This window comes from Pongo abelii, chromosome 2, assembly GCF_028885655.2.
Source record: "Pongo abelii isolate AG06213 chromosome 2, NHGRI_mPonAbe1-v2.0_pri, whole genome shotgun sequence".
Classification (NCBI taxonomy): domain Eukaryota; kingdom Metazoa; phylum Chordata; class Mammalia; order Primates; family Hominidae; genus Pongo; species Pongo abelii.
The window spans coordinates 130,594,834-130,622,220 of record NC_085928.1 but is presented as its reverse complement, the minus strand read 5'-3'; the positions used below and the strand labels follow the sequence as shown (position 1 = coordinate 130,622,220).

General features: G+C 38.9%; 1 long non-coding RNA gene across 1 annotated transcript in view; it reads left to right on the top strand.

Annotated features, from left to right (window-relative positions):
* Positions 1-1,533: 1,533 nt before the first annotated feature.
* Positions 1,534-27,387, top strand: part of LOC103890229 (uncharacterized) — a 123,349-nt gene continuing 97,495 nt past the window's right edge. Inside the window, exon 1 of the long non-coding RNA XR_008523834.2 lies at positions 1,534-1,605. This is a non-coding gene — a long non-coding RNA (uncharacterized LOC103890229). The remainder of the gene's footprint in view (positions 1,606-27,387) is intronic.

Here is a 27,387-nt window from a genome sequence, read left to right as displayed (position 1 = left end):
CTTTGTCCTGACCCTCGTTTCTCTACCTTCTCCCTCCAATACCTATTACTCCCCAGCATCAGCTACCACTTCTAAGCCGATGACCCTTATATTTCTGTCACCGGCTTCAACCTCTCTGCCAAGATGCAAATTCATTTCTGCTATCTTTCTATTTTTATTCCTCAAATCAGCTACTTCTCTTTACTTCCCAATTTCTGTTAATGGAGGTGTTTAATGGGAAGCACTTTCAGGGTATAAACCAAGAGTTATTTTTATAACTTATTGTTTCTTTTAACTTCTGAAGAAGTAAGTGGTCCATCTTCTGCCAGGGGGTAGAGGAGGCTGATAACTCCTCTACTCATTCTTAGATAATAGAAAGCTTGTCACAAGACACAGTCTTGATACAGAAATTAGAATGTCCAGTCTAAGACCTTAACATATCAGTTTTCATTAAGCACTTCTTTGTCCGATGAGAGCTAGCTGTGGGGGCCAGGGGAGCATTCCTTTGGGGGTAAGGGTATGATCAGCATCTACTTTTCTCTCACCTCCTCCTAGACTCCCCAGCTGCTGCTCCTGAATCCACCAACACTGAAGAGACTAGAAATACGTAAGGAAAGGTACATTTTCACTTAATAGACATTACCATGAGATGGCTTCATGCTTTCTGGGCTGGGCGGATGTTTACATTTGGCTCTTTTTTTCTTTTGCGGGCACTGCTGTGGGCTCTTTGCAAATCCCATTCTGGCACCTCTATCACCCCTAGGAGGTGAATGATGCCTCTCCATCAATGGCAGCTGCTGATACCCAAGGATATTCTGACACCAAGGTATTAATACATTCTCCAGGCTATCATTGTTGGGCTCTGGTGGCCTGGAAGGCCATTCTCTAGGGCAAAATCCCTTTTATAATAGCCCCAGGCTCACGTTCCTGCTGCAGGTTCCACATCTGATTCCCCAGGATCCCATGTCTTTGATATGAGGAAAGTTTAATTACTACCCAGCTATGGCTCTTTAGTCTGCAAAGAATGCTCTAGTTTTCTCAGGCAGACTCTGAACCGTGTCAAAGTGTCTGAGCAATGCCCACAAAGGCCCTGTTACTGGGTTACGGTGAAGGGAAAGTTTCTCTTATACGTTCCCTTAGATGGCTGGCTACTACTCACCGCAAGGCTTCTTCCAAATACATTCTCAAAAATTTTTCTCAGATTTCAACTCTCTTGAGTCTTTTATGTCCTTGAACTGAATGAGGATCCCCAAGAGGTGTATAACTGATTCTCCAGCATTTCACTTGAAAATTTGCATTTCGTATCAGCTAAATTAATTTGTGTTTGTATTTAGCTGGTCTGTCTCACACATCTTTGTTGGTATCTAGTATCTCTCATATCTTGGGGCCTCAATCAAAACTTCTAATTTAACATCTGGTTTCACATGCCTTCCTCTGCCATGCTGGTTTGAAATCTGAATCATCTTTGAGTCATCCTTCTTTCTTAACTCCCACATCCAGTTAGTTAATAAATTCTACTGATTTTATGTCTCAAACCCTCCTTTTCTCTCTCACTGCCAGCACTCTACTTCAGACTTTCATTATCCCTTGTACATCGGCTTAGTGGCAAGGTGGTGGTGTGACTAGGTGAGTAAGTGTTTGTGCTCTGGATCCAGTTTGGCTGGGTTTGAATCCAGCTACACCACGTGTGTGTGTGTGTGTGTGTGTGTGTGTGTGTGTGTATGTGTGTGTGAGAGAGAGAGAGAGGGAGATAGAGAGAGAGAGAGAGAGTTTCACTCTTGTTGCCCAGGCTGGAGTGCAACAGCACAATCTCAGCTAACTGCAACCTCTGCCTCCCAGGTTCAAGTGATTCTTCTGCCTCAGCCTCCCGAGTAGCTGAGATTACAGGCATGTGCCACCATACTTGGCTAATTTTGTATTTTTAGTAGAGATGGGGTTTCTCCGTGGTGGTCAGGCTGGTCTCAAACTCCTGACCGCAGGTGATCCACCCACCATAGCCTCCCAAACTGTTGGGATTACAGGCGTGAGCCACCACACCTGGCCTAAACCACTTATTAGCTTTGCAATCTTGGCTAAAGTTATGGAATTTCTCTAAGCTTCAGTTTTGTCTGCAAAATGAGGATAATAATTTTTTCATAGGATTGTGTAAGAGTTGCATGTAGTAATAAAAGTAGAATCCCTTGAACATCACAAAAGAATGATGGAAATATGATCCCTATCATAATTATTTTTGAATTGTTTTCTCCATGTTTAGTCTTATTCCTTCAATCCAACGCAGACACTACTATCTGTGGTGGAATATTTGGAAAATCGCCAGTGAAATTCCACTCCCTGTCCCTAAGGCTTTGTAGTTCTCTCCCACACTGACTCTGTTCTTGGCTATTTAATTTGCTATGGCCAATGACACAATAGCAAATGTGCCACAGGCAGAGGCTTGAGATGGATTTCCACATAGGAGCTTGCCTTCTTTCACTGCTGGGACTCCTTCTGGTACCATGGGAAAAACCTGGCTGGTCTATTGGAGGCACATAGTTCATTGGACATTCACCACCATCTGACTGCCAGCACCAACTGCTGTACATGCCAGCTAAGCCTATCTAGACCAGTCAGTATCTGCAATCAAATGCAGCTGTATAAGCCTAGGTAAGGGGCGTAGAAGAATTGCCCAACTGAGTGTTGTCCAAATTGCCAACTCACTGAATTTAGAGTTAATAAATTATTCTTGTTTTAAGTCACTGTCTTTTGGAGCAGTTTGTTATATAGCAATGGCTAACTGATACACTACTGCATTAATTATATTAAAGAACAGCTCTAATCACATTGTCCTCCTGCTTAGGTGACCATCCTCATTTGCATGGAATAGTCTTGGTTTACATCTGCTGTCCTAGATGGTAATTGATAATGCCATCTTTGACTCTCAATATTGCTAGTTTGGAGGGCAAAATCAATGGTCACCCTGCTTCTGCTCAAAATCATTATTATTTCCTGTTGTTTTAAATAAACTCTTTGGCTTAGTGTTCAAGAACTTCCATGAGCTGGTTTAAACATATCTTTCAAAAAGAGTCTTCCCCTGCCCCATTCCAAGCTTCAAACAAACTGGGCTGTGGCTGAATCTCCAAAATATATCCTTCACTTTCCGCTCCTGCATCTAGTCTCTTCCTTATGTTTCTTCCTATGTTTGTTGTTTTCATCCATCTTAAACTCCTACTCCATCTTCGAAGCTCCTGGCCAAACACTGTTTCCATTTCATCTGTCCATTTCCCTCAACTGGATGTTGGGCAGCTGATGGAACCTCCATCCCTAGTTCCTTCTCCCAACCACCTACAGTGGTGGTGACAATGAACTTCATCTTATAATACCTTAAGCAGTATATCCTATCCTTAGGTAGTTTTAATCACCTTAAGTAGAACAACAGCAGCCATAGACAATATGTAATTTGCCAGATTCTTGAGGGCAGGGATTGCATCTTGCCCATTTTGTAATTTCCTATAGTGCCTGGTGTAGTGCCGTGAGTCTAGGAGGTGATCCACAAGTGTTTATCGAGTTGTTTGAAGGCTTAAAGACTGAGGCAGATGCCAATTGCCATGTTCTTTATACACTGTCTTTGACTGGGTTCCTTGGAAACAGACACTGAAGTGGGTAGTTGCTTGCAGAATGATTGCTTTTGGGAGATACACCTGAAAGGAAGTGAGGATGACAGGATTGAGCAGAGGGAGAAGCTGATCTGAACATGGTTGTAACCAGGGCCTCAGTCAATCCTTTGGGGGCTCTGGAGCAGGGTTGGCCCTTCAGAGTTGTTTGCCATTGAGGCAAGGGGGTTTCCAAAGCCCACTTATTTGACAGTTCAATCATAGGGACTCCTTTTAGCGCTTTTAAGTCTTCTTCCTCAATATCAGACCAACAGTGACCACTGCCTATTAAGGTCAGCATGCCCAGTTTAAGGATCTCTTTCCCCTACCACCTTTCTTTGCTTCCAATCTACTGTGTGAAAAATATAATTTCTTATTTTCTTAAAATTTAGTCTAAGTTTTTAATTTAAACGTTTTATGTAAAGGCCAAATAGTAAATCTTTAAGGCTCTGCAGGCCATACAGTTTCTCTCTTGACTACTCAACTTTGCTGTTGTAGTGGAACAGCAATCACAGACAATATGGCAACAAATGAGCAACTGTGTTTCAATAAAACCTTATTTACAAAAGCAGGTTACAGGCTGGGTTTGTCTACAGGCCCTTGTTTGCTGATCCCTGGTCTAAATTAAGACTAAATTCATTCAAAGTGGAAATTTAAAGAATTTTCTCATAAAATGCTGTGGGTTAAAAACATGGAGTTTGGGATTAAATTTTTGTTTTTGCAGAGGGGTTGAGGGTCTACCTTCTGTGGTTCTGTCTTTGTTTTGAATAGTTAGTATTCCTGATTAAGTCACTAACCTCTAAGGAAGAAACATAATTCTCTAATTATGTTTGATATTTTGTGTTTCTGCTTTTGTTTGATAAGAATGTTTCATAAAAAAGTTTTTTTCCCCAACAACACTTATTTTAAATTATCTATAGAGTAGCGTTAGAGTATATTTGCAAACTGAATATGAGAAAAAACAATTGTAATGATTTGTATTCAAGGTTGGCTCTCAACTTTTCTATTTTTTATCCTTTTATGACAACTCCAATTTCTTTATTTGTAAAAATAAGCTTCATAGTTGGAATAACTCTTAGGGAAAGAAAATCAATTGATTAAATAATTCCATGTCTTAAATCAGGTTACTAAAATGAAAGTTGTGCCTGCTGTAATGGGAACAAATGGTCATTTCCCAGTGGGCTTCAGTGATGTGTTGGAAGGAAGAGTTTGGAGTGTAAGCAAGCAAATGATCACGGTTGACTGTAGGTAAACAGAATCCTCATAGAAAAGTACATTGACGATTCTTTCCATTATGTGGAAAATAATACTAGTTAAAAAAAATCAATAGCTTATACTATGTATGTGGCCACCCTGAAAGGCCACATAAGCAGAATTTTGATATCCTTGGCATTACTTTCCAAGGTGACTTTGCATTTCACAGCTTTGAAACATTCTAAGACTTCACTTCTGCACAACTTGGAAAAATAATTTCCAGCTCTGTTTTGAGTTGTGCGTCTTATCAAGTGATTATGCTATCCCCAACCATCTCCCTTCTTCTATTATGTTGTGAAATTTAAAATGAGTTAAAACATTTGTTAAGAAGACTCTGGTGTGTCACTGGACCAAGATTTTTTTTTAATTAATTAATTTTTTTTTATTATGCTTCAAGTTTTAGGGTACATGTGCACAACGTGCAGGTTTGTTACATATGTATACATGTGCCATGTTGGTGTGCTGCACCCATTAACTCTTCATTTAACATTAGGTATAAGGACCAAGATTTTGTGGTTTACCTCTTGATATGCTACAGGAAGTAATCCTGTTGTGCTTCTCAAAAGAGGTTACCTAGAGCAGTGATTCTGAAGATTTTGGGTCTCAAGAACTCTTTGTAATCTTAAAAATTGTTGAGAATTCCAAATAATTTTTGTTTATGTGAGTTGTAGCTATTAATATATGCCATACTTGAAATCAACATTGGGAAAAATAGAAAATATTTCTGCATTAATTAATGAAAAAATAACATGAATACACCCATTATATATTAGCATAATTTTTTTTGAAAAATAATTATAGAATGAAGGGCTGTTGAATTTTGTCCAAGGCCTTTTCTGCATCTTTTTCAAAACAAAAGAATGTAGTGAGGAGGATGGCATTGTTTTACATTCTTGCAAATCTGTTCAATATCTTAATAGGACACAGCTGGATTCTCATAGCTGCTTCTTGCATTCAGTTTGTTGTGATATTGCATGTTATATATTCTGGAAAACTCCACTTACATTCTTTCTTTCTTTATTTTTTACTTGTACTTTTTTCTCATTCTCTTTTCTTTTTTTAATGATACTTTAAGTTCTAGGGTACATGTGCACAATGTGCATGTTTGTTACATATGTATACGTGTGCCATATATTGGCGCATACATTGGTGTGCTGCACCCATTAACTCGTTATTTACATTAGGTATGTCTCCTAATGCTATCCCTCCCCTCTTCCCCCACCCCATGACAGGCCCTGGTGTATGATGTTCTCCACCCTGTGTCTAAGTGTTCTCGTCGTTCAATTCCCACCTATGAGTGAGAACATGCAGTGTTTGGTTTTCTGTCCTTGCAATAGTTTGCTGAGAATGATGGTTTCCAGCTTCATCCATGTACCTACAAAGGACATGAACTCATCCTTTTTATGGCTGCATAGTATTCAATGGTGTATATGTGCCACATTTTCTTAATCCAGTCTATCATGATGGACATTTGGGTTGGTTCCAAGTCTTTGCTATTGTGAATAGTGCCACAATAAACATACGTGTGCATGTGTCTTTATAGTAGCATGATTTATAATCCTTTGGGTATATACCCAGTAATGGGATTGCTGGGTCAAATGGTATTTCCAGTTCTAGATCCTTGAGGAATCGCCACACTGTCTTCCACAATGGTTGAACTAGTTTACAGTCCCACCAACAGTGTAAAAGTGTTCCCATTTCTCCACATCCTCTCCAGCACCTGTTTCCTGACTTTTTAATGATCGCCATTCTAACTGGTGTGAAATGGTATCTCACTGCGGTTTTGATTTGCATTTCTCTGATGGCCAGTGATGATGAGCATTTTTTCATGTGTCTGTTGGCTGCATAAATGTCTTCTTTTGAGAAGATTCTGTTCATATCCTTTGCCCACTTTTTGATGGGGTTATTTGTTTTTTTCTTGTAAGTTTGTTTGAGTTCTTTGTAGATTCTGGATATTAGCACTTTGTCAGATGGGTAGATTGCAAAAATTTTCTCCCATTCTGTAGGTTGCCAGTTCACTCTGATGGTAGTTTCTTTTGCTGTGCAGAAGCTCTTTAGTTTAATTAGATCCCATTTGTCAATTCTGGCTTTTGTTGCCATTGCTTTTGGTGTTTTAGTCATGAAGTCCTTGCCCATGCCTATGTCCCGAGTGGTATTGCCTAGGTTTTCTTCTAGGGTTTTTATGGTTTTAGGTCTAACATTTACGTCTTTAATCCATCTTGAATTAATATTTGTATAAGGTGTAAGGAAGGGATCCAGTTTCAGCTTTCTACATATGGCTAGCCAGTTTTTCCAGCACCATTTATTAAATAGGGAATCCTTTCCCCGTTTCTTGTTTTGTCAGGTTTGTCAAAGATCAGATGGTTGTAGATGTGTGGTGTTATTTCTGAGGGCTCTGTTCTGTTCCATTGGTCTATGTCTCTGTTTTGGTACCAGTACCATGCTGTTTTGGTTACTGTAGGCTTGTAGTATAGTGATGCCTCCAGCTTTGTTCTTTTGGCTTAGGATTGTCTTGGCAATGCAGGTTCTTTTTTGGTTCCATATGAACTTTAAAGTAATTTTTTCCGATTCTGTGAAGAAAGTCATTGGTAGCTTGATGGGGATGGCATTGAATCTATAAATTACCTTGGGCAGTATGGCCATTTTCACAGTATTGACTCTTCTTATCCATAAGCATGGAATGTTCTTCCATTTGTTTGTGTCCTCTTTTATTTCATTGAGCAGTGGTTTGTAGTTCTCCTTGAAGAGGTCCTTCACATCTCTTGTAAGTTGGATTCCTAGGTTTTTTATTCTCTTTGAAGCAATTGTGAATGGGAGTTCCCTCATGATTTGGCTCTTTGTTTGTCTGTTATTGGTGTATAGGAATGCTTGTGATTTTTGCACATTGATTTTGTATCCTGAGACTTTGCTGAAGTTGCTTATCAGCTTAAGGAGATTTGGGCTGAGATGCTGGGGTTTTCTAAGTATACAATCATGTCATCTGCAAGCAGGGACAGTTTGACTTCCTCTTTTCCTAATTGAATACCCTTTATTTCTTTCTCCTGCCTGATTGCCCTGGCTAGAACTTCCAACGCTATGTTGAATAGGAGTGGTATGAGAGGACATCCCTGTCTTGTGCCAGTTTTCAAAAGGAATGCTTCCAGTTTTTGCCCATTCAGTATGATATTGACTGTGGGTTTGTCATAAATAGCTCTTATTATTTTGAGATATGTCCCATCAATACTTAGTTTATTGAGAGTTTTTAGCATGAAGGGCTGTTGAATTTTGTTGAAGGCCTTTTCTGCATCTATTGAGATAATCATGTGGTTTTTGTATTTGGTTCTGTTCATATGATGGATTACATTTATTGATTTGCATATGTTGAATCAGCCTTGCATCCCAGGGATGAAGCCAACTTGATCATAGTGGATAAGCTTTTTTAATGTGCTGCTGGATTCGGTTTGCCAGTTTTTATTGAGGATTTTTGCATCAATGTTCATCAGGGATATTGGTCTAAAATTCTCTTTTTTTGTTGTGTCTCTGCCAGGCTTTGGTATCAGGATGATGCAAGCCTCATAAAATGAGTTAGGGAGGATTCCCTCTTTTTCTGTTGATTGGAATAGTTTCAGGAGGAATGGTACCAGCTCCTCTTTGTACCTCTCATAGAATTCGGCTGTGAATCTGTCTGGTCCTAGACTTTTTTTGGTTGATAGGCTATTAATTATTGTCTCAATTTCAGAGACTGTTATTGGTCTATTCAGGGATTCAACTTCTTCCTGGTTTAGTCTTGGGAGGGTGTATGTGTCCAGGAATTTATCCATTTCTTCTAGATTTTCTAGTTAATTTGCGTAGAGGTGTTTATAGTATTCTCTGATGGTAGTTTGTATTTCTGTGAGATTGGTGGTGATATCCCCTTTATCATTTTTTATTGCGTTTATTTGATTCTTCTCTCTTTTCTTCTTTATTAGTCTTGCTAGCAGTCTATCAATTTTGTTGATCTTTTCAAAAAACCAGCCCCTGGATTCATTGATTTTTTGAAGGGTTTTTTGGTGTCTCTATCTCCTTCAGTTCTTCTCTAATCTTAGTTATTTCTTGCCTTCTGCTAGCTTTTGAATGTGTTTGCTCTTGTTTCTCTAGTTCTTTTAGTTGTGATGTTAGGGTGTCGATTTTAGATCTTTCCTGCTTTCTCTTGTGGGCATTTAGTGCTATAACTTTCCCTCTACATACTGCTTTAAATGTGTCCTAGAGATTCTGGTATGTTGTGTCTTTGTTCTCATTGGTTTCAAAGAACATCTTTATTTCTGCCTTCATTTTGTCATGTACCCAGTAGTCATTCAGGGGCAGGTTGTTCAGTTTCCATGTAGTTGAGTGGTTTTGAATGAGGTTCTTAATCCTGAGTTGTAGTTTGATTGCACTGTGGTCTGAGAGACAGTTTGTTATAATTTCTGTTCTTTTACATTTGCTGAGGAGTGCTTTACTTCCAACTATGTGGTCAATTTTGCAGTAGGTGTGGTGTGGTGCTGAAAAGAATGCATATTCTGTTGATTAGGGGTGGAGAGTTCTGTAGATGTCTATTAGGTCCACTTGGTGCAGAGCTGAGTTCAATTCCTGGATATCCTTGTTAACTTTCTGTCTCATTGATCTGTCTAATGTTGACAGTGGGGTGTTAAAGTCTCCCATTATTATTGTGTGGGAGTCTAAGTCTCTTTGTAGGTCTCTAAGGACTTGCTTTATGAATCTGGGTGCTCCTGTATTGGGTGCATATATATTTAGGATAGTTAGCTCTTCTTGTTGAATTGATCCCTTTACCATTATGTAATGGCCTTCTTTGTCTCTTTTGATCTTTGTTGGCTTAAAGTGTGTTTTATCAGAGACTAGGATTGCAACCCTTGCTTTTTTTCTGTTTTCCATTTTGTTGGTAAATCTTCCTCCATCCCTTTATTTTGAGCCTATGTGTGTCTCTGCACGTGAGATGGGTCTCCTGAATACAGCTCACTGATGTATCTTGACTCTTTATCCAATTTGCCAGTCTGTGTCTTTTAATCGGAGCATTTAGCCCATTGACATTTAAGGTTAATATTGTTATGTGTGAATCTGATCCTGTCATTATGATGTTAGCTGGTTATTTTGCTCGTTAGTTGATGCAGTTTCTTCCTAGCATTGATGATCTTTACAATTTGGCATGTTTTTGCAGTGATTGGTACTGGTTGTTTCTTTCCATGTTTAGTTCTTCCTTCAGGAGCTCTTGTAAGTCAGGCCTGGTGGTGACAAAATCTCTCAGCATTTGTTCGTCTGTAAAGGATTTTATTTCTCCTTCACTTATGAAGTTTAGTTTGGCTGGATATGAAATTCTGGGTTGAAAATTCTTTTCTTTAAGAATGTTGAATATTGGCCCCATTCTCTTCTGGCTTGTAGGGTTTCTGCCGAGAGATCTGCTGTTAGTCTGATGGGCTTCCCTTTGTGGGTAACCTGACTTTTCTCTCTGGCTGCCCTTAACACTTTTTCCTTCATTTCAACTTTGGTGAATCTGACATTTATGTGTCTTGGAGTTGCTCTTCTCAAGGAGTATCTTTGTGGTGTACTCTGTGTTTCCTGAATTTGAATGTTGGCCTGCCTTTCTAGGTTGGGGAAGTTCTCCTGGATAATATCCTACAGAGTGTTTTCCAACATGGTTCCATTCTCCCCATCACTTTCAGGTACACCAATCAGACGTAGATTTGATCTTTTCACATAGTCTCATATTTCTTGGAGGCTTTGTTTGTTTCTTTTTACTCTTTTTTCTCTAAACTTCTCTTCTCGTTTCATTTCATTCATTTGATCTTCAATCACTGATACCCTTTCTTCCACTTGATCAAATTGGCTACTGAAGCTTGTGCACGCATCACGTAGTTCTCGTGCCATGGTTTTCAGCTCCATCAGGTCATTTAAGATCTTCTCTATGCTGTTTATTGTAGTTAGCCATTCGTCTAATCTTTTTTCAAGGTTTTTAGCTTCTTTGTGATGGGTTTGAACATCCCCCTTTATCTCAGAGAAGTTTGTTATTACTGATCGTCTGAAGCCTTCTTTTCTCAACTTGTCAAAGTCATTCTCTGTCCAGCTTTGTTCCGTTGCTGGTGAGGAGCTGCGTTCCTTTGGAGGAGAAGAGGCGCTCTGATTTTCAGAATTTTCAGCTTTTCTGCTCTGGTTTCTCTCCATCTTTGTGGTTTTATGTACTTTTGGTCTTTGATGATGGTGACATACAGATGGGGTGTTGGTGTGGATGTCCTTTCTGTTTGTTCGTTTTCCCTCTAATAGTCAGGACCCTCAGCTGCAGGTCTGTTGGAGTTCGCTGGAGGTCCACTCCAGACCCTGTTTGTCTGGGTATCACCAGTGGAGGCTGCAGAACAGCAAATGTTGCTGCCTGATCCTTCCTCTGGAAGCTTCATCTAAGAGGGGCACCCGGCTGTATCCACTTACATTCTTGAGAGAATGAAGGTAAAAAAGGTAAGTAATGTTTTAATATTATTATGAAAATAGTTGTGACTCTGTGAACCCTGTAAAAGAGTTTCAGGGACCCTCAGGTGCCTCTGGGCTATACTTTAAGAGCCACTGGTCTGGAGGGATAATACCAGATCCAATGGAGCATGTCCTTTGTTACAGGGCTGCCTTACAGGTCCTCACAAGAAGCCATGTATACTTATTTTATATGCAACCACAGAATCCCTGGTTATTTTGTTTTCTGAGTCCCTAGTAGATTAGAAGCCAGAGGATTTGAAGTCTGACATCCCAAGTTGAGAAATGGTCAGTGACAGCAAGGGAGGAGATACAAATACTACAGACACAGGTACAAATCCCAAAGGCATAACATACTCCAAATAAGAAGGCAACAAAAAATTTATGTCATTTTAGAGAGACTGTGGAGAACCAAGATTTCTTCCTGAATAAGCCCACACACCCCCAGCAGGTTTTCTGGCATTATGCTCTCTGGATCTGGGGCTCCGTCTCCTCATAGTAGAAGGTGCTGGATGTGAGCACAGCTTCCCACAAGGCCTCCAGAGCTGGGCATCTGGTGATCCTGGCATTCCTTTGCAAAGGTGGCACCCAAACTCAGACAGTGTGTCCTGATTATGAGACAGTTCTATTCTTCTTCTAAAAAAGGGAAAGTAGTAGAGATCTGAAGCTACCTCCTGTAGCACAGATGCAAGTTGTGTCCAGCTGTGCTTGGCCCACTGGGGCCTCACCATGGGCTGTTGAGTGAACAGTAAATGCGTGCATTTCTTGCCTGTTGCCTGTGAGTTTCAGCCTGCACCTAGTAATACCCTGGTGTTTACCAGGACCCTCTGCTCCAAAGACATTCATCCAAATGGATTAAAACTTGAGTGTGTGTGTGTGTGTGTGGGGGGTGCAGGGGGGGTGAGACCTAATGTAGTTTTTAACTTATGTGGGATCCTTCGTTCTTCAAGGATTCTGGATAAATGAAGCATAATAACATATTCTGTTGCTTCAGAGTAGAAAGTCTTAAAAGATAATTACTTTAAAGCCATTTAAACACATTGAAAGAATTTGAAGTGTTCTTTCTCCAATACCCTCCAAGTAAATTAGAAGTTAGAAAATGAGGTGAAAGAAATAAAAGGTTCTAACACTTATATTTAGTGGTTAAGAAAATTTCCTTTAGTGCTTTTGAAATATTTTCAAAGTAGAAGTGCTTTTGGCTTCTACGTAGCTTTGTAAAGTACTGTGTTCCAGCGTGAAGTGGCTGTGTTTAGTAACACTGCTGAGTCCCTGCATGAAAAATGTGCCCCAACCACGTTTGCCTTGGTCAGTCAGACTGAGTTAAAAGGATTTCCAACAGCTCTCCCCCTCCAGGCTGTCTTGAGGGTGGGCTGTAACTTTTGATAAATGGCCCTAATCTCAGTGCTGTAGTAGCTTAAAAATAGTGTCTAATATTCCAATTCAGTAGAAAAATTAATATTTCCCTTAAAATGTTCTCTTAGATTTTCTCTCAATTAAAGAGAAATGGAAGATTTTTGAAGGACTGGACAATATTCAACTGTGTTTGTGACAGAATTTCCTCAGCTGTTGATGTATGGTGGTAGTTTTCCCTTGTAATGTCTATCATTGAACTACATACTGGAAGTTTAAATGAAACTTTTTTTTTTGCTTTTGTGGCTCTATAAACAATAAAAAGCAATATAGTGCTGCCCAGTTTAAAGAGAGCAGAGTAAAATGTCCCAGCTCCATCTTCTCTCTCAAATCACATCAAAGAAACAGAGAGAATAAGAAATGGACATAAAAACTCAATTCTGTTAAAAACTAGGAGAAGCAAGTTGATTTGTTCTACAGGTAAACAAGTTAAAGTTCATTACAGGAGATCCAGAAATTGATAATAAAAATTTGCTAAGAGTTTCAATGGGAGGAAACTTAACAAAGAAATAATTCAAGACAATTTCTCAGAACTGAAGGACTTATGTCTCCATATAAATTTAAAAATATTCTTTCCTGAGGCACATCATTATAAAATTTTAGTTATAGAGAGAAGATTCTAGAAGCTTTCAGATATTAAAAAATAAGTCACACATAAAGAGTTTGTAATAAGGTTTCAGATATTTCAAACAACACATGGGAAACTAGAAGACAATGAGGAGGGAATTTTCCCTCTAAATTCTGAGGGAAGCAATTTTCTAATGAGAATTCTATGCACAGAAGAACCACTCAATCAAGTGTGAGAAGAGAATAATGTCACCTTCAGACATGCAGCATCCCAAGCATTTTATTTCAAATTTCAAATGTGTACTTTCTTAAGAAGGCACGTCGAAACAAAGGAGCGAAGTAAGACATGGGAGCCAGGAAATGTGGGGTTCAACACAGCATATTAATAAAGGAATTCCTAATTTTACAAATAATGAGGTCCCAAGATGATAGCTGTGCAGCAGAGTGTTAGAGAGAAATCAGTCCACTTTGGAGCAGGAGGATATGGAAGACTTTAGGAGGGATGTTTCTAGAGAAAATAAAATGGAACTTATAGTTAACCATATATATTTCTGACCATGTGGGAAATAGTATTGATATAGGGGCTTTATAAATTCATTGCAGAGTTTGAATTAACCATATATTGGCTGTAACTATATTGTATGGAGGGAAGGAAAGGAGTGAGGATGTATAAAAGAGATTTGCAAGGCAGGAAAGTTGTGAGAGAACTAAGATATTATTAACCATAATAGGAAGTTAATAGATAATGTCTAAAACGGATGAATCCAGGGATATCAGCATAAGCATATCATTTGAAATATGCTCAAATGATATATGAGATATGATATTTGAGATATGCTCAAATATGCTGGAGGTAAACACCAGAAGAAAGAGCTGGAAGTGTTTATTGTATTTCTTGGAGATGCAGGATTAAAGGATGGTTAGAGTGGGACAGATGTCTCCGGCTGTTTTGTTTTATTTTATTTTATTTTATTTTATTTTATTTTATTTTGAGACAGAGTCTCGCTCTGTCACCCAGGCTGGAGTGCAGTGGCACGATCTCAGCTCATTGTAACCTCCGCCTCACAAGTTCAAGCAATTCTCGTGCCTCAGCCACCCGAGTAGCTGGGATTACAGGCACATGCCACTGAGCACATGCCAATTTGTTTTGTATTTTTAGTAGAGCTGGGGTTTTCACCATGTTGGCCAGGCTGGTCTCAAATTCCTGACCTCAGGTGATATACCCACCTCAGCCTCCCAAAGTGCTAGGATTACAGGCATGAGCCACCACGCCTGGCCTATTTTTATTATTTTAAGGCCCATACCTAATAACTCTGATATCTCGGTCATCTGTTGTTCTGTTTCTATTGTCTGCTTTTTTCTCTTGGACCTGTCTCTTGGCATACAAGGAAATTTTTTATTAAATGCAAGACGTTGTGTTGAAAAATGATAGCTGCTTGGGCGATATTATCTTAGCCAAAAGAAGGTTTCTTTAGTTTCTGTCAGGCAGTTAAAGTAGGAGCACATTGCTTTAATTCAGTCACTGAGCGGATTTGAAATTGGATTTTAGTTTTTGGAAGGCTTGGTCTTTTTAGATTCGACCTTACTCTTAGGATGTAATCCTTCAGCAGTCCTAATTAAATCTGGGGGTCAGAGTCCCTTGACCTTAATGGTTGTGAACTCTGATTTATATTTCCTCAGTTTGTGAGACTGCTGATAGCTTGTTTTCCACTTCCTTACAGGTTTCTCCTGGGAGAATTTACTTAATAAATAACTTGCACCTGAATTCTTGGCTTAGATTCTGTTTCTGGGAGAACCTGACCTAGGACAACCTCTATCAATAAAGCAAAATTAGATGGGCAGACAAAAGTAAAACTTAGGGATAAATAAATCCATCTCTCAATTATACTCAGGCCAAAACAGCCTACAAATTTCTGTGTTCCATCTTGAGGACTGTAAAAAAACTAACCTTGTTTTATTTTATTTTTGTGATTTATTTTATAGTTGCCCATTTATTTATTTATTTATTTATTCAGAAGTTGAAAGGAATAGAGGAAGAAATGCAGACTTAGATATACTGTCAGATACTTTGGTTTCTTTTTGGCTCGGCCTAAGTCTGGTATGAAAACGCCACAGCTAGGGCCTGCCATCTAGGTGTTTTTCTAAAGAGATTGACTCCAAAACATTTGAACTTCTTACTCACAATTTCTCAACCTGCTGTGCGCATCTGGAATTTGCTTTTACATCAGAGTGATTTTTTTCTTCCTCATTTGGGCCCACGCTCATCTTCTAGTGGGCTTCCTGCAGGGTGTGGGACTGGCTGAGCATGACTTTGAAGCAATACTGGGGATCCTGTAAGTTCTGGAATATTTTCTCTGTTATCTTTAGAGACAAAATAACTTTAGTGACAGTTTTATCTTGACTTCCATTTTGATCTCAGGAAAAGCAAAATAGTTTTCCTGAAGATCCTCAAATCTACATTCAATAAAAGAGAATTTACACAGAATATAAATAAGAGATTTAAAATAGATTTTTTAAAGAAAAATATAAACTGGTTTATTGTACCAAATCTTAAATTTAGATGGTGTATTAGTCTTCTCAGGCTGCCTTAACAAAGCACTATAGCTGGGTGGCTTAAACAACAGAAATTATTTTCTCACAGTTATGGAGGCTGGAAGTCCAAGATCAGGGTGCCAACATGGTTGTGTTCTAATGAGGGCTCTTTTCCTGGCTCGCAGATAGTTGTCTTCTTTCTGTGTCCTCACATGATGGAGAGAGAACATAGAGAAACAGGAGTGGAACTGAGCATTTGTCCTACTTTTTTTTTTTTTTTTTTTTTTTGAGATGGAGTCTCTGTTGCCCAGGCTTGAGTGCAGTGGTGTGATCTCGGCTCACTGCAACCTCCACTTCCCAGGTTCAAGTGATTCTCCTGCCTCAGCCTCCTGAGTAGCCAGGATTACAGGTGTCCACCACCACACCCAGCTAATTTTTGAATTTTTAGTAGAGACAGAGTTTCACCACGTTGGCCAGGCTGGTCTTAAAACTCCTGACCTCAAGTGATCTGCCTGCCTTGGCCTCCCAAAATGCTGGGATTACAGGTGTGAGCCACCACGCTCAGCCTTGGCCCACTTCTTCATGTAACGTTCTCATACCTTCAGGGCCTGCTTGAGCTTGATCACACATACATTACTTCCATTTGATGATGAAGTGCTGCTGTGCACACCCAACTTTATGGTGTGGTGAGTCAGATAACACCCATTTCCTGATGGGCAGCTCAATTTGCATGGTAATTTGGCAGCCCATGGATAAATGTTCAATCTCTACTAGGACCTAGCAGCAGGCCAAGAGCCATTTCTCAAAAGGAGAGTAGTTAACTGCAGAGTGTGGCAGGGCTTTGTTTCAAAATCCAAAGGACCGGTGCTGAAATTCACCTACAGGTGCCTGCCAAAGGCTCCAAATAGCACCCACATCTCCACTGACGGTCCAAGTATCATTGTACTGGGTCATATGGCTCAAGTGGTACAGCAGTTTACACAGTAGACTGGATCTGTTGCAGAGCCTTCTCTTGTTCTGGGCTCCACTCAAAATAAGTAGCTTTTGGGGCCACTTGGTAAATGGATTACAGTAACACACCCACTGTGGAATACCTTGCCTCCAAAATCAAAAGAGACCCACTAGGCATTTTATTTTACTTTTTGGTTGTAGGAGGAGTCAGATGCAGCAATTTGTCATTCACTTTAGGAGGAATTTATCAACATGCCCCTCAACACTGTAAAATAAAAATTTTACAGAGGTAGAAGACCTCTGAGTTTTTGTCAGATTTATTTCTCATCCTCTCACAAGCAAATGTCTTACCAATGGGTCTAGAATAGTTGCTACTTCTTGCTCACTAGGTCAAATTAGCATAATGTCCTCAATGTAATGGGTCAGTATAATACCTTGGTGAAGGTGATCAAAGGGAAACGTGATCAAAATCTCTGCAAACCAAATTTTGACATAGGGCTGGAGAGCTGACATACCTCTGAGGTAGGACAGTGAAAGTGTATTGCCAGCCTTGCCAGCTGAAGCAAACTGGTACAGCACATCTGGTACAGCAGCTGTAATTAAAGTCACCACCTGGTTAAGCCTACGATAATCCACTGTCATTCTCCAAGACCCGTGTGTTTTATGCACAGGTCACATAGGAGAGTTGAATGGGGATGTAATGGGAATCACCACGACCTCATCTTTCAAGTCCTTGATGATGGCACTAATTTCTGCAATACTAATCTGTATTGCTTCTGATTGACTAGTTTCGTAGGTACAGGGAGGTCTAGTGGCTTCCCTTTGGCCTTTCCCACCATAATAGCCCTCACTCCACAGGTGAGGGAACCAATGAGGTGATGCTGCTAGCTGTTGAGTAAATCTGTTCCAATTATGCATTCCAGAACTGGGGAAATAACAAGATGGGTTCAGGGATCCACTGGACCCACTGTGAGAAAGACTTGAGCCAAAACTTGATTTATCATCTGGCCTCCATAAACTCCTACTCTGACAGGTGGACCACAGTGATGTTTTGGATTCCTTAGAACTAGAGTCGGTTCAGAGCCACTGTCCAGTAGTCCCTAAAAGGTCTGATTATTTCCTTTCCTCCAGCACACAGTTGTCCTAGTAGAAGGCTATATGTTCCTTTGGGAGAAGGCCGACAGAAGAGCAATAGTTTAAATTTTTGGCTGTATACTGGGATCCTTTCTCAAGGAGACCTGGCCTACTCATCATTCAAGGTACTCTGGGTTTGTAAACTAGCTTAAGTTTGTAAACCGTAAATTGAGTAACTGTGACTCTCTATGATTATGATTCAGATTAGTCTTTTGTTCACTTGACCTAGAACTTTTCTGCTTATAAAGATCAAATAAGCATTTAATAGGCTTCCTATTTTATTTCTAGGGACACTCTAATCAATTGGACAATGCTATAGGTCTGTGTGAGTTAGACTATTCCGATTGCTGCTCTGACTCTGATGTTCATTATATATCCATACCCATCTTGCCTTTGGCAGTTGAGTCTTGCCATCTGACCCCTGACACCCTAGGATCCAACTACTCCCATTGCATTTAGGTTTTCCAATTCAGTGACTGTAGTTCTTGCCCTGGGGTCTAGCCTACAGGGAAGAGAAATCATAGGGCTCTTTGAGGATGCTGGAGCTCCTCTTACACATTTACTTTTCATAGTCATGGTGGATAAGTAGTTCTTAAATGACAAATCCACTCTAATATTTCAGTCTCCCTAAGCCTTTGAATCACTTCCTCTATATTAAACCAAGGCAGGTCTAGCATTTCCAACTCATGCACTGTGGTCTTTGGTCCATGTTTTAGCCAATGAACCAGACTATTAGACCCCTTGATCTCTGAGCTGCAACATTAAATGCTGAATCTCTGCATAGTGAGACCATATCAATAAATTTAGCTTGATTCAACTTTATGTTCCTTCTATCATCATTTCACACTCTTAATATCTGTTTCCACACATATTCCTTAGATTTCTGTGTACATTAGAAAACTCCAGTTACTCTTTTGGAGCGTAGCACACTTCCTCATGGGTCACCTTTTGTACTTCACCTTTAGGGACCTACTGGGACTTGAGTCTAATTGTAGGTTTAGAAGCAAAGAGAGTTGGTGATGGTAGGTTCTGAGGAGACTCAGCATTGTCTTCGATGGCAACTGCCTCATAGGAGGCCACTGGAGTTTTTTAGGCAATGCAGGGTTAATCTCCTCAGATAAGGGTACAGAGGCTTATACCACAAGGGATGGGGAGATGACTCCCTTCTGGAGTAGGGAGAAATCTTCCACTGGCAAAGAAGACTCATCAGAATTTAGGGGCTCAATGACCCCAGATTCAACAAGGTCTCCCTGCATGTCCCCATTACAATTTTTCAGAAGCCCATTTCTTCCCAACCAATGCCTTCACCTTAACAGTAGACACCCTGTGAGGCTGGGAGTTCAACTTGTGTTGTAATTCAGCCAGTCATAGGGTGAGGTTCTGCCTTTAATTTTCAGCAATCTCAGCTCTGCAGCTATTGGAGATAAGGATATCCTTTAGGGCAAACATAGAAGCTTTCCAGTCATTTATGCAACACTTGGGGCTGGCAACTCAAACCCCTGAGCTCATCCTTTTCTTTCTCCACTTTGTCCAGCAGTAGAACAACCAACCAATCTCATTACATTTGTTAGCTTGCCAAAAATATTTGAAAGTACATACACAGTTACCAAGCTCCTTGATTCTTGTAAGTAGTTGACTAGGAGTATTCAATGGTGATATTTTGTGTATTTTTATTGCCAGATCACACTATGGACTTTCAATGCTCTCTTTACTACTGGAAATAGAATCATTAGTGTCTTTAATTAGGTTAGAGAGTCTATTCCAAATGCCTCAAAACCAATTCAGAAAACTCATTCTTAAAATTATGTTCCTCTAGGACCACTCTTGGTACCAAAATCTGTATTAGTCAGGGTTCTCCAGAGAAACAGAACCAATAGGATATATATGTGTGTGTGTGTGTTTGTTGATTTATTATGAGGAATTGTCTCATATGATTATGGAGGTACAGTGCAGTTGGACAGCTTGAAACTCAGCAGAATCTATGGTGTGGTTCTAGTTCCTGAGAACCAGGAGAGCTGATAATGTAAGTTTCAGTCTAAAAGCTAGCAGGCTTGAGACCTAAGAAAGGCCAATGTTTCAGTTTAAGTCTAAAGACAGGAAAAGTCTGATGTCTCATCTTACAGCAGTCAGGCAGCAAGAGTTCCCTCTTACCTAGTGTTTTTGTTCTACTCAGGCCTGCAATTGACTGGATGAGGCCTACCCACATCAGGCAGGGCAGTGCCCTTTACTCAATCTACTGATTCAGATGTTATTCTCATTGAGAAACACTCTGACAGATAAATACAGAATAATGCTTGACTATATGCCTGGGCACCCTGTGGCCCAGTCTAGTTGACATATAAAATTAACCAGTATGGGTGGGCTTTTACATAATCAATGCTTTACAGTTTATATTGACTGTTTATTCATAGCTCTGAGATAAATTATTTTTGTAACAATTTTGTAGGTGAGGAAACTAGGTCCAGAGAGATACCCAAGCAACTTGTCCACGAATGAGCCAAGTCCAGAGCCTAACGATTACTGACATTAAATTCAGCTTTTTCTACCACTTTATAATATAAATGTAGAGGTGGTATTGTGGATATAGTGGCTTAGAAACTGGGCTTCGAAATTATTCTGCATGGGTTGGAATGTCACCTCATCTACTTATTAATCGTGGGGCCTTGGGAAAATTACTTAGATTTTTTTAAACATTTGTTTCCAAACCTTTACATTGGGATTTATCTAAAATTCGTATGGAAGATAAAGAGTAAAGATGAGGCAAGACTATTTCAAAGATGTCAGCGATAGGGAGGGATTAATTCTGCCTGATATTAAGACTACTTATGAAATTATCGCATTAAAATGATATAGTATCAGCCTAGAGATAGATCAGTAAAAGCAGACTAAGAAAGCAGAACAAAGAGCCTAGAAACAGACCTACAACATGTGGGAATCGGCATTAAGTCAAAGGTAGCATTAAAATCAGTGGAGAACACATAGATGGATTAATCAATAAAGGGGGCTCAGATAATTGATCATATTGGATAAGATAAAATTAAATAACTACCATATGTAAAGATACATTCAGATGTACTAAAACCTGAATGTGGAAAGGAAAATATAGAAAAATATTATGATAATTGGGTAGGACAAGATTTGTTATACAAAGCAAAAAATGGACACACACACACACATAGAAAAAGGGAGGATTAATGTATCCATGGATATTAAAAATAAAGCAAAAACCAAACAAAACTTCGGTTCAACAAATGACACTGTCAGCAAAGACAAACTCAGACTAAGATATTTATAATGCATATAATCAACAGAAAAATGCAATCTATAAATAGAATATATATAAAAGTCACAAATTAGTAAGAAAAAGGCAAACAACTCAATAGAAAGTAGGTAAATGTTATAAACTGGCAATGTACGGATGAGAAACCTGAATAGTCAAAGCACATATGAAAAATATTGAAACACATTTGTAATTGGGCTTATGAAAATTGAAACATTCATAAGAAATTATTTCACAACCATCAGATTGCCCCAAAATTAAGAAATTAGATAACACCAAGTGTTTTCAAGGATGTGGAGAAACAGTCACTTTTATACTTTGCTGATGGAAGTATAAACAGGTATAACTCATTTGGAGAAAGAAAATAGAAATATATAACAAAGCTGAAGATGAACATACTCTATTTTCATGTCCTACACCAGGGGTCAGCAAACTATGGCCTTCAGGCCAAATCTGGCCCACCACCTGTTTTTGTAAATCAACTCTTATAAAAATCCAGCTGTGTGCATGTTTATTCATTTACACAATGTTGATGACTGTTTTCATGCTACATGACAGAGTAATGGCAACAGAGACCATATGGCCCACAAAGCCTGAACTATTTGCTACCTGTCTCTTTACAGAAAAAGTTTCTGATTCCTGCCCTTGATTTTAGAGAAACTCTCGTATGCATACACACTGAAAAATGCCCAAGGATATTCTTTGCTACTGTTTTTGATTAAAAAAATAGGATATATCCTTTTTTCACCAATAGAAGAAGGGATAAATAAAATGTGTTCTTTTTTCTTTTTTTCTTTGTTTTTTTCTATAGTAGAATACTATATAGTAATTAAAATAACTAGACATGTATGAAATAACTAGTATAGATATCAATATGGATAAATTTCAACATATTGGTAAGTGGAAAAAAGCAAGTTTCAAAATATACTCACTATTATAACTACCTTGTTCTTCTCCTCCTTGGTCCCATGAAATAATTGTTTTACACAGTGGTTGTCAGTGGATTGGAATCATTAGTTATAGATGGGGAATGATCACTATCATGAATGTCACTATAGATGGAACAACAACATATTGGGTAACTCCTGATGTAATGCATTTATAAAATACACTTTGTCTATGAAATGTTTTTGACAAAAAAAAAAAAACTAAATCTAACCAAGCTTCTAGAGTTAATTACACTACAGAGGAGCAAAGGGACACATTTGGGATGTGGGGCATTATTCAGGAATATTATGTGGATTTTGCAAATCACAGGGAAATGCTAAAGGGAAAAAAGTGTGTGTGCGTGTGTGTGTGCGCGTGTGTGTGTGTGTGCATGTGTGCTCCTTTAGGTTGAAAGAGACTCAAACATACACAAATGTAGTGTATTACATTGTTCATACCTTGATTCAAACAAATCAACTGTGAAAGAAATTTTTAAGACAATTAGGGAAATTGGGTTATAGTATGGGTTGATATCATAGAGTTATTGATAATTTTCTTAGGTGTGATAATGTGATTGTATTTATGTTCAGATTTTCAGAGAAATGCATACTGCATACAATATGTAGCCATGAAATTATACAACGTAATTTTTTTGAAGAAGCGATTTTATTTATTTATTTATTATTTTTCTTCCAACTTTTATTTTAGATGTAGGGGATATATATGAAGGTTTGACAAGGATAAATTGCATGTCACTGGGGTTTGGTGTACAAATGATTTTATTACCCAGGTAGTGAGCATAGTACCCAATAGATAGTTTTCCATCCTTCTCCTCCTCCTACCCACTACCCTTAAGTAAGCCCTGGTGTCTATTGTTCCCCTTTTTGTGTCCATGTGTACTCAGTGTTTAGCTCCAACTTCTAAGTGAGAACATGCAGTATTTGGTTTTTCGTTCCTGCATCAATTTTCTTAGGATAATAGCCTCCAGCTGCATCTGTTTTGCTGCAAGGGACATGATTTCATTCTTTTTTATTGCTGTGTAGTATTCCATGGTGTATATGTACCACATTTTCTTTATCCAGTCCACCATTGATGGGCATGTAGATTGATTCTATGTCTTTGCTATTGTGAAAAGTGCTGTGATAAACAGACAACTGCATGTATTTTTATGGTAGAATGATTTATATTCCTTTGGGTATATACCCAATAATGGGATTGCTGGGTCAAACGTATGTAATTTATTTTAAAATACTTCAGCAAAAAAACAAACAAACAAAAAAAACTATGAAAAAACGAGAGCTGGTTAAGCAAATGTGGCAAAGTTTTGTTAATTATTGAATTTGGGTGATGAATTTATAGAAGTTTGCTGTGTTACTCTCTCTACTTTTTTAATATTTGAAGATTTTCATAACAAAAAAGGCTCTTTTCAAAATTTGACCATTTTCTCACTCCTTACACTATTACTATCCTGGTTCAAGCCATCACATTCTTTTTTTTTTGAGTATTTAAGTTTTATTCAGGTTTCACTTTACATTATATTTTAGTGTTGTTTGAGTTATTTACTTGAAAATGTCTGATACTATTTTTTCTTTTCTTATTATTTGTATTTGCATATATTTTCACAAATTTTTATGTAACTTCAAAGTAACCATTTTCAAGACTTAAGTTTTTAAGAATATTTTTAGGTTCACAGCATAATTGAGAATAAAGTACCAAGGTTTTCCATATATCTTCTTCCCCCACCACTGCACAGTCTCCCCAACTATCAACATCCCCCACTACAGTGGGTACATTTGTTACAATTGATGAACATGTATTAATACATCAGTATCACCAAAAGTCCATAGTTTATATTAGGATTCACTCTTGATGTTGCACATTTTACGGGTTTTGACAAATGTATAATGACATGTATTCACCATTATAATATCATAAAGAGTATTTTCACTGCCCAAAAAATCCTTTGTGCTTAACCAATCTCTGGCGACCACTGGTCTTCTTACTGGCTCCATAGTTTTGCCTTTTCCAGGATATCGCAAAGTTGGAATCACATAGTATGTAGCCTTTTCAGATTGGCTTTCTTCACTTATTAATATGTATCTAAGATTCTTTTTTTATTATACCTTAAGTTCTAGGGTACATGTGCACAACGTGCAGGTTTGTTATATTTGTATACATGTGCATGTTGGTGTGATGCACCCATTAACTTGTCATTTACATTAGGTATATCTCCTAATACTATCCCTCCCTACTCTCCCCACCCCACAACAGGCCCCGGTGTGTGATGTTCCCCATCCTGTGTCCAAGTGTTCTCATTGTTCAATTCCCACTTATGAGTGAGAACATGCAGTGTTTGGTTTTCTGTCCTCCCGATAGTTTGCTCAGAATCAAGCCATCGCCTTCTTCCTATTGCAATCATCTTCTAACATGTTTCCCTACTTCTACCCTTACCTTCATATAGGCTAATCCCAACATAGCAACCAGAGTGATTCTTTTAAAATGTAAGTCAGACCATGGCACTCCTCTGTGCAAAACCCTCCAGTGGCTCTCATCTCGGAGTAGCAGCTAAAGTCCTTACAGAGCCCTACTGCTCTTCACCATCTGGTCCCCAGAGCTCTTCAGCATACTTCTCTGCCCTCATCTCACCATCCTCTTTTCCTGCCTTGCTGTCCTTCGATGTCATTGGTTTCCTCCTTATTTATTCTTTGGACACATCCAGCATGCTCTCACCTCAGCGCCTTTGCACTTCCTGTTTCCTTTTTCTGGATTGCTTTCTTGCAGGCTGTCTGTGTGACTTCCGACTTCCTTTCTCACTCACTTACCCAGATCTTTGAACTCATGGGCTCAAGCAATCTTCCCACCTCAGCCTCCCAATTTGCTGGGATTACAGGTGCCAGCCACAGTGCCTGGCACCAGATCTTTACTCAAATGTCACCTTTTTTTTTTGAGATAGATTCTTGCTCTGTTGCCCAGGCTGGAGTGCAGTGGCACGATCTCGGCTCACTGCAGCCTCCGCCTCCCAGGTTCAAGTGATTCTCCTGCCTCAGCCTCCCTAGTAGCTGAGACTACAGGCACACACCACTATGCCCAGCTATGTTTTGTATTTTTTTAGTAGAGACGGGGTTTCACCATTTTGGCCAGGCTGGTCTGAAACTCCTGGCCTCAAGTGATCCACCTGCCTCGGCCTCCCAAAGTCCTGGGATTACAGGCCTGAGCCACCGTGCCCACCCTCAAATGTTACTTTCTCAATAAGGCCAACCCATATCATCCTATCTAAAATTGCACTCTGCTTTCTACTCCTTGGTACACCCCTTCCCCTTTCCCTTTCCCTGCTTTAATCTCCTTGTAGCATTTCCCTTCATTTGACATACTATATATTTTATTTATTTATTTATTTCAATGAATATGCCAATGTATTTATTTATTTATATTTTTAATTTTTTTCCATAAGTTATGGGGGATACAGGTGGTATTCAGTTACATAAGTTCTTTAGTGGTGATTTGTGAGATTTTAGTGCATCCATCACCTGAGCAGTATACACTGCACCATAGTCTTTTATCCCTCGTCCCCCTCCCACTCTTTCTCCCAAGTCCCCAAAGTCCATTGTATCATTCTTATGCCTTTGCATCCCCATAGCTTAGCTCCCACATATCAGTGAGAACATACGATGTTTGGTTTTTCCATTCCTGAGTTGCTTCACTTAGAATAATGGTCTCCAATCTCATTCAGGTCACTGCAAATGCTGTTAATTCATTCCTTTTTATGGCTGAATAGTATTTCCTCATATACATATACCACAGGTTCTTTATTCATTCATTGATTGATGGGCATTTGGGTTGGTTCCACAATTTTGCAATTGTGAATTGTGCTGCTGTAAACATGCGTGTGCAAGTATCTTTTTTGTATAATGACTTCTTTTTCTCTGGGTAGACACCTAGTAGCAAGATTGCTGGATCAAATGGTAGTTGTACTTTGAGTTCTTTAAGGAATCTCTACACTGTTTTTCATAGTGATTGTAGTAGTTTACATTCCCACCAGCAGTGTAGAAGTGTTCCCTGTTCACTGCATCCACGCCAACATTTACTGTTTTTTTTTTTTAAAGTTTTTTATTATGGCCATTCTTGCAGGAGTAAGGTGGTATCACACTGTGGTTTTGATTTGCATTCCCCTGATCATTAGTGATATTGAGCATTTTTTCATATGTTTGTTGGCTATTTGTATATCATTCTTTTGAGAATTGTCTATTCATGTCCTTAGCCCACTTTTTGATGGGATTGTTTGTTTTTTTCTTACGATTTGTTTGAGTTCATTGTAATTCTGGATATTAGTCCTTTGTCAGATGTATAGATTGTGAAAATTTTCTCATACTCTGTTGGTTGTCTGTTTACTCTGCTGACTGTTCCTTTAGTCTTGCAAAAGCTCTTTAGTTTAATTAAGTCCTAACTATTTATCTTTTTTTTATTGCATTTGCTTTTGGGTTATTGGTCATGAAATCATTGCCTAAGCCAATGTCTTCAAGGGTTTTTCCAATGTTATCTTCCAGAATTTTTATAGTTTCAGGTCTTAGATTTAAGTCCTTAATCCATCTTGAGTTGATTTTTTTAAGGTGAGAGATGAAGATCTGGTTTCATTCTCCTACATGTGGCTAGCCAATTATCCCAGCACCATTTGTTGAAAAGGGTTTCCTTTCCCCCACTTTATATTTTTGTTTGCTTTATTGAAGATCAGTTGGCTGTAAGTACTTGGTTTTATTTCTGGGTTCTGTATTCTGTTCCACTGGTCTATGTGCCTATTTTTATACCAGTACCATGCTGTTTTCGTGACTGTGGCGTTATAGTATAGTTTGAAATCAGGTAGTGTGATGCCTCCAGATTTGTTCTTTTTGCTTAGTCTTGCTTTGGCTATGTGGACTCCTTTTTGGTTCCATATGAATTTTAGAATTTTTTTTTCTAATTCTGTGAAGAATGATGGTGGTATTTTGATGGGGATTACATCGAATCTGTAGATTGCTTTTGGCAGTATGGTCATTTTCACAATATTGATTCTACCCATCCATGAGCATGGAATGTGTTTCCATTTGTTTGCCTTGTCTATGATTTCTTTTAGTGGTGTTTTGTAGTTTTCCTTGTAGAGGTCTTTCACCTCCTTCGTTAGGTATATTCCTAATTTTTTTTTTTTTTTTTTTGCAGCTATTGTAAAAGGGGTTGAGTTTTCCATCTGATTCTCTGCTTGTTCGCTGTTGGTGTACAGAA